The 7,657-nt window shown below is 42.7% G+C and overlaps 1 long non-coding RNA gene across 1 annotated transcript; it reads left to right on the top strand.

Moving 5' to 3' along the window:
• Positions 1-4,387: 4,387 nt before the first annotated feature.
• Positions 4,388-5,632, top strand: LOC133302421 (uncharacterized). The gene is made up of 4 exons (XR_009750351.1): positions 4,388-4,475; positions 4,773-4,849; positions 4,949-5,015; positions 5,447-5,632. It is a non-coding gene; the product is annotated as an uncharacterized LOC133302421 (long non-coding RNA).
• The last annotated feature ends 2,025 nt before the right edge of the window (positions 5,633-7,657 follow it).

Below are 7,657 nucleotides of genomic sequence, written 5' to 3'. Positions count from 1 at the left end.
CAATGGCGGCTGCAAAATGGCTCCAAGCTATGGAGAAGATATTCAGGGTGATGAGGTGCCCTGACGCAATGAAGTTGGCTTACTCTGTTTATATGCTGGAAGAGGAAGCAGAAGATTGGTGAAATACGCTGAAGGTCGGGAACTATTCGAGACATTGTTCTTGGATAACTACTTCCTAGCTAGGGAACTGAGTATAACGATCCACCCCGGCTGAGTTGGTGAAATACGCCACCTCCACCCCGGCTGAAATGACCTTTCCAATGGGGTCTTAATGAAAAGATGTCTCGGAAGATGTCAAATTGTGACATCCGAGAATTCAGTCGGTTTGTAAACCAGTGTAGAAAGGTGGAAGAAGTGTATAAGGTGTCCCAAGCCAAGAAGTCTTCTGAGGCGGCAGTGTCCTCAGAATGAAGCAAGGACTATGGCAGTTCAAGCTACTGCTGTTCCGGTCTCTGTTGTTCAACCTATGCTAGAGTCTCAGACGGTTGGTAGAGTATATACCATGGACCGTCAACAATCGGAGAAGGCTCCGAATCTAGTGAAAGGTACAATTTACATTGATAATATGGATGTTGAAGTGTTGTTTGATTCAGGAGCTACACACTCCTGTATGTCTGATTTTATGGCCGTTGGGCTAAATTTGCAAATGTATGACATTCGCCCTCCAATGAAAGTGGTTACTGCTACTGGAGAGGAGTGTTATACATGATCAGCCTTCAAGTTATCTTGGGTATGGACTGGTTGTCAAAGAACTGTGCTATGATAGACTGCTGCGGTAAAAGGATTGTGCTTGATGCTGATGATTCTGCTACTAGTTCTTCCCCATATCTATCTGTGTTGCAGGTTAGAAAGGCTTTGAGGGCCGGGGCATTGGGATATGTCTTTGTGGGGGGTTTAGTAGGCGGAAGTCATGAGGAGATTGGCACTATTTCCGTGGTGAGGGAGTTTGTGGATGTGTTTCCAGATGAAATTCCACAACTTCCGCCTCATAGAGAGATTGAGTTCACGATTGATCTATTGCCTGGTGTGGGGCCTATCTCTCTGGCTCCGTATAGGATGTCACCACCGGAATTAGCCGAGTTAAAGAAGCATATTGAAGAGCTTTCGGCTAAGCAGTTTATCCGGCCAAGTGTGTCCCCGTGGGGAGCACCAGTCATATTTGTTAAGAAGAAGGACGGTAGCATGAGATTGTGCACTGATTACCGTCAGTTGAATAAGGTTACCATTAAGAACAAGTATCCTCTCCCTCGCATAGATGATTTGCTTGATCAGTTGAGGGGTGCTTGTGTGTTCTCAAAGATTGATTTGAGGTCGGGTTATCATCAAATCCGAATTAGGCAGGAAGATATTCCGAAGACTGCCTTCCGATCTAGATATGGACATTATGAGTATCAAGTAATTCCATTTGGACTCACTAATGCTCCTGCGGTGTTTATGGATTACATGAATCGCATATTTAAGCCGTTTCTGGATCAATTCGTGATTGTGTTTATTGATGATATCCTGATATATTCCAAGAGTAAGGAAGAGCATGAAGGTCACTTGAGAACTGTGTTGCAAATTCTCAGAGAGAAACAGTTATATGCAAAGCCTTCTAAATGTGAATTTTGGCTTTCTCAAGTGCAATTTCTGGGTCACGTTATCTCTGCTGAGGGAGTAGCGGTTGATCCTAGCAAGATAGAGGCAGTTGTTGATTGGGAGAGACCCAAGACAGTAACAGAAATAAGAAGTTTTCTGGGTTTGGCTGGTTATTACCGGAGATTCATTAAAGAATTTTCAGCCATGGTGTTGCCATTGACCCGTTTGACCCGGAAGGATACTCCATTTGTTTGGACACAAGAATGTGAAGAATGCTTTCAGAGCCTTAAGGAGAAACTAACGACCGCTCCGGTGTTAGTACTTCCCGACCCGGAGGGTGAATTTGAGCTATACAGCGATGCTTCCAAGAAGGGATTGGGATGTGTACTGATGCAAGATAGGCGAGTGGTAGCTTATGCATCGAGGCAATTGAAACCGCATGAAGAAAATTATCCAACCCATGACCTTGAGCTTGCTGCAATTGTTTTTGGGTTGAAACAGTGGAGGCATTTCTTGTATGGAATGCAATTTGCAATATTCAGCGATCACAAGAGTTTGAAATACTTGTTTGATCAGAAGGAGCTGAATATGAGACAACGACGGTGGACCGAGTTCCTAAAAGACTATGATTTTGAATTGAAATATCATCCTGGCAAGGCTAATGTTGTAGCTGATGCACTGAGCCGTAAATCTGTGAGCATATCAAGCATGATGATTAGAGATTATGATGTGATAGAGAGGTTCAGAGATATTCAATTATCTAAAATCTTTCCATGTAAAATTTGTGGCTTTGAAATCACGAGCATTGAGAATGAACTGATGACCAGAATCAAAGAAGCCCAGCTGCAAAATGAAAGTGCTAGACGACTAAAAGGTCAGAGTGGTGTATCCTGCAATGATGAGGGTATACTATTATATCAGGGTCGTGTAGTTGTACCTAGGCAGTTGGCGGAAGAAGTGATGACAGAGGCTCATAAGGGTCATTTTACAGTTCATCCGGGAGCTACAAAGATGTATCAGGACCTAAAGATGAATTTCTGGTGGCCTGGTATGAAGAAAGATATTGCCGAATTTGTCTCTAAGTGTCTCATTTGTCAGAAGGTAAAGATTGAGCATCAAAAGCCTTCTGGTATGTTGCAACCTCTGGATGTTCCTGAATGGAAATGGGAGAGTATCTCCATGGATTTCGTAGTGGGATTGCCGCGAACACAGGCTAGTTATGATTCTATATGGGTGATTGTGGATAGATTGACAAAATCCGCACACTTTTTGCCAGTTCGGGTAGATTTCTCTGCGGAGAGATTGGCTAGGCTCTATGTGAAGGAGATTGTGAGGCTTCATGGGGTGCCTGAGAGCATTGTTAGTGATCGGGACCCGAAGTTCACTTCTCGCTTCTGGGGAGCATTGCAGGAGGCTCTTGGCACTCAGTTGAGACTGAGCACTGCTTATCACCCACAGACGGATGGTCAGACTGAGAGGACCATTCAGACGTTGGAGGATATGCTGAGGGCTTGCACCCTGGAGCAGGGTACTGCATGGGATCGATATCTCCCACTGGTTGAGTTTTCATATAATAATAGTTTCCATGCTAGTCTGGGTATGGCTCCCTACGAGGCCTTGTATGGTCGCAGGTGTAGGACACCTACTTGTTGGTCAGAGGTTGGAGACACAGAGCGGTTTGGATTGGATTTTGTTCAGGAGACTACTGAGCAGATCAAAATGATTAGGGATCGTCTGAAAAAGGCTCAGGATCGTCAGAAAAGTTATTATGATCTCAAGCACCGGCCTCTAGAGTTTGAGGAGGGAGATCATGTGTTCCTGAAGCTGTCACCGGTTACGGGTGTGGGACGAGCCCTTGGAGTGAGGAAGCTGAGTCCGAGATTTATTGGACCCTACCAGATTCTCCGTAGGGTGGGACCGGTTGCCTACCAGCTTGCCTTACCTCCGCAATTGGCAAATTTGCATGATGTGTTTCATGTTTCTCAGCTGAGGAAATATGTAGCTGATCCTTCTCATGTGGTTCAACCTGATAATGTTGAAATCCGGGAGAATTTGAAGACTCCTATTGGACCACTGAAGATACTCGAAAGAGATGAGAAGAAGCTGAGAAATAAATCTATTCCTATGGTGAAAGTCCAATGGGAAGGAAGGACGCCTGAAGAGTCCACTTGGGAGCGGGAAGATGAGCTTCTCCGGCAATATCCTGAGTTTAAGGACAGGTACGTTCTTGATTTTGCGGACAAAATCGCTAAAAGGTGGGGTGACTATAATAGCCCATATTAATTAATTAGGAAATCAAGTGTAATTAATTAATTAAACATGTTTTACTGGGTGAAATTAAGTATGAGGCTTAATAAAATGAATCTGAGTCACTTTGGAGTTAAAAAGTGTACTCAGTGAAAATTAAGGGGTATAAATGGGTACTGTCAAAAGTACCCAAAATATAAAAATAAAAATAGTAATATTCCTAGAATAATATTCCAGACTTTTGGGTAAAGTTTGGTAATTATTGGAGTTAAATAGATAGACGAACCAATACCCGCTTAAAGTCACTTAACCTATGTTAAGTGACTAAAAGCCAAATGAGCCCCATTTCCCACCCCCATTTCGTCGAGCATCAGAAAAGAAGGAAAGAGAAGAAGGAGAAAGAAGAGAGGGAAGAAGGGAGGGAGAGAGAGAGAGATCAAACCTTGATGGTTTTGGATGATTCAAAAGCCTAAATCACTCTAAATCTTCCCCTCTTTCATAATCCTAGCTTTGTTTTGAGTGGGGAGCATTGTGGAGAGAGATATTACCTCTCAAAAATTCGGCCCTTTGGAGAAATTTGGGGTTTTGAGAGTTTCTACCTCCATTGAAGCTTGAGGAGCCATCAATCCTTGGTTGTGTGACCATTGGTGGTAAGATTCTAACCCTTGAACCTCATGATTCCTTGAAATTTGCATGAGTTAGGGTTTGTGAATAGTAAATTGGGATTTTTATGAAATGTAGTTGAATTAGCTATGTTCTAGGAAGAATGGAGCTTAGAGCATGTTATGGAAAATGCTAGGAATGTCATTTAATCGGTGGAAATGAGCCTAGATAGTCATTTGATAATTGTTCATAATATTGGAAAATTCATGCTTGGATTGGTTAGTATTCTAGCATGTTGAACAATTAGTGAGTTGAATGATTGATTGGATCCTTGTGATGTCTAGGATTGAGACATTTGGACCAACCGTGAGTGATCAACCATTGGAGCAAGCTATGGAGCTTGAATAGCTCATTGGAATTGGTAAGCTCATACTTGGGTTGTGCTTTGAATTGAGTAATTGATGGTTGATTGTGAAATACTCTTGGATGCAATGTGTTGATTGCATTACACCATGTGTAGGTGTATGTTTGTAAAAGTTGATTGCTGAAACTGTTGGTGAAGAACAAAGGTCGACTGAAGCATTGAGGTAAGCCTTCGGACCTTGGGTGTAATTCCCTTGACTGTTCTACCAAGCCCTGAAAGGGTGGAGGTTGTGATTGTGTATATAAATGCAATAAAATAGTGTAATGCTTTGTTATACGTATGTGTATGCATTTGGTGTGGCATAGGATGGTGTTTCCCTATGTTGGTATGTGGCATGACGATGCGTAAATCATACTTGGTAGTTAGCTGGCCAGTAGGACTATTTGCATCTGAGTTTCCTTAGGACAGCTTGAGAGCTCGAGGGATTTCTCCTGGAGATGTATTGCACTTTGCATAGATATGTATTTACTGCATTATTATTGTTATTGCTATTACACTGATATGGAACTGTGGGGTGGAGAGATGCTCCAAGGACCCCTGGTTTACTGGATATATTCGTATATCTCACCCCGTGTTGTGGGGACCCCCTTTCAGGTAAGGATGCTGCAGGAGCCTCTGGTGGCAAGTGGCCATACCTAGATTATGCATGAAATATGGCACTTCTTTGAGTTTATGCATGCCTTTTGTAGTTGACATGTATAGGATTTTATTTTGAAAGCCCATGATCATTTGTATATCTTGATTCATTGGATGAACTTAGCCTATGCTCATGCCTTTGGTTACACCTATTGTTGATGGGAGCCAAGGGAATGATCATAGTGTTTTGTAAGCTAAGTTCTATGATTTGTAAAGGATATGTAATGTAAATGATGTCTACTTGGAATTCAATATATGCATGCTTGTTATGTATTGAGTTGTTGAATTGGTTGGGCTGAAAATCAATTAGGTACCCTCTTCGTTTAAACTGGTAAACGATGAGAAAACAAAGGTCATGCTGCCCAAATTCTAGCTAAATCTCATGAGGAGAGGTTGGATGAGTGCTAGGATTTAGTTTCGGGGCATGGACCTTTGTGGTTTGTAATGGGGATGCATTTTCCCCTAGGCTTGGACTTGAGAAATGTGGGAATTGGAATTCCCTGGCAGCGCGCTTAAGCGCCCAGGAGCGCGCCCAAGCGCCCTGCTGCCCCTGCGAGTGCCAATGCATTCTGCCTCCTCGCGCTGGAGCGCCCAAGTGGGGGCTTAAGCGCCCGGGATTGCGCGCTGGAGCGCCCTGGTCCGCGCTTAAGCGCCCTTCGCCACTGAAGGAGGAGATGCTTCTGTCTCTGCGCGCTAAAACGTCCCAGTGGGAGCTTGAGCGCCCAGGCTAGCGCGCCTGAGCGCCCTGTTGCGCGCTTAAGCGCCCATCCACACTGGAAATGCTGATGCTTACTGCCTCCGTGCGCTTAAGCGCCCAGATGGAGGCTTTAGCGCCCGATAGCGCGCGCTTGAGCGCCCGGTAGCGCGCTGAAGCGCGCGGGGCCTGTGACCAACACTCTCTTGTGTTGCTTCAAATGGTCCTAACTTGGGCTACAGTGCTCCGATTTGAGCACAGTTTGAAGCCACAGGTAGCTAATGAAGAAACCTACAATATAGTAGAAGTATTGAACTAAACAAGAAGTAAATTAAAGGTTTAAAAATGGAAGATGAACATGATGTTAAGCTTAATTTATCTGTTTCCGCAAGGTAATTTGGTTATGATCACGGAATTGGGTATTACAAATTCAGTACGTTTTAAAATGAAAAATTTATCCGGATTTTAATTGAACCCATGTGATTGTAACTGCGCTTAATATCATAATGCGATGTTAACAAACCGGTTCTAGAACGGGGTGTTACATGGAAAGCCGAGCTCTCCATTAGTATCAATTGAGGGAAAGAAGGGTTGAACATCCTTCATGGCGACAATTCCGATTAGACCTCCTTAGATGATTCGAATCAACAATAGCCAAAAATCCATATGAAATCTTGTAAAGGTTAAGACAAGCAAGTATGGTAGCCGAGTATCGTGATGTATTACATAGAACAACAATTGGATGAAAATTCATTGGAAGAGCAGGCTGGGCTATAGCAATCAATGTGGCCTCAATTGGAGGCTATCTTTCTAGAGTATGATGATCTTTTTCCGAGACCCACCAAGATTACCTCCACCTAGATAACAGAATCATGTGATAATTCTGAAGGAAGGAGTATCAGCACCCAATTTATATCCTTACAGATATCCCTATTACCAAAAAGTTGAGATAGAGAAAATAATAATGGAAATGTTAGCTCCTTGAATCATTAGACCCAGTGTGAGTCCTTATTCAAAAGGATGGTTGTTGGAGGTTGTGTGGATTATAGAGCTTTAAACAAAATCATTGTTCTAGATAAATTTCCAATTCCTATTATAGAGGAATTACTGGATGAGATTGGAGAGTTCACAATTTTCTCAAAATTAGATTTGAAATCTGTAGATCACCAAAAAAGGATAAAGGAGGCATATATACCCAAAACTACTTCTAGAACTCATGAGGGCCACTACCAATTTTTAGTGATGCCATTTGGATTAACCAATGCCCCATCCAGAAATCTTGCTATAGAAGTTATTTTAGATATTAGGAGACTAAATAAAAAAGGCTGAAACACATAGGAAGGTAAGGAAGGAAGCCGGAAGTTTGGAGAATAAGAGGAGAGACACGCCTCTCTAATGCGTGTGTGAACTCTGAAATTATATACTGATGTATTACTTATTTTCTCTCAGTTGGTTTAATCAGAAAGTTCAATGTT

This window comes from Gastrolobium bilobum, unplaced genomic scaffold (assembly GCF_033153095.1).
Source record: "Gastrolobium bilobum isolate Gb01-03AN ecotype WA unplaced genomic scaffold, APGP_CSIRO_Gbil_v1 utg277414, whole genome shotgun sequence".
In the NCBI taxonomy this organism is placed as follows: Eukaryota; Viridiplantae; Streptophyta; class Magnoliopsida; order Fabales; family Fabaceae; genus Gastrolobium; species Gastrolobium bilobum.
The sequence above is the reverse complement of the archived record's forward strand: the minus strand, read 5'-3'. Positions and strand labels throughout refer to the sequence as shown.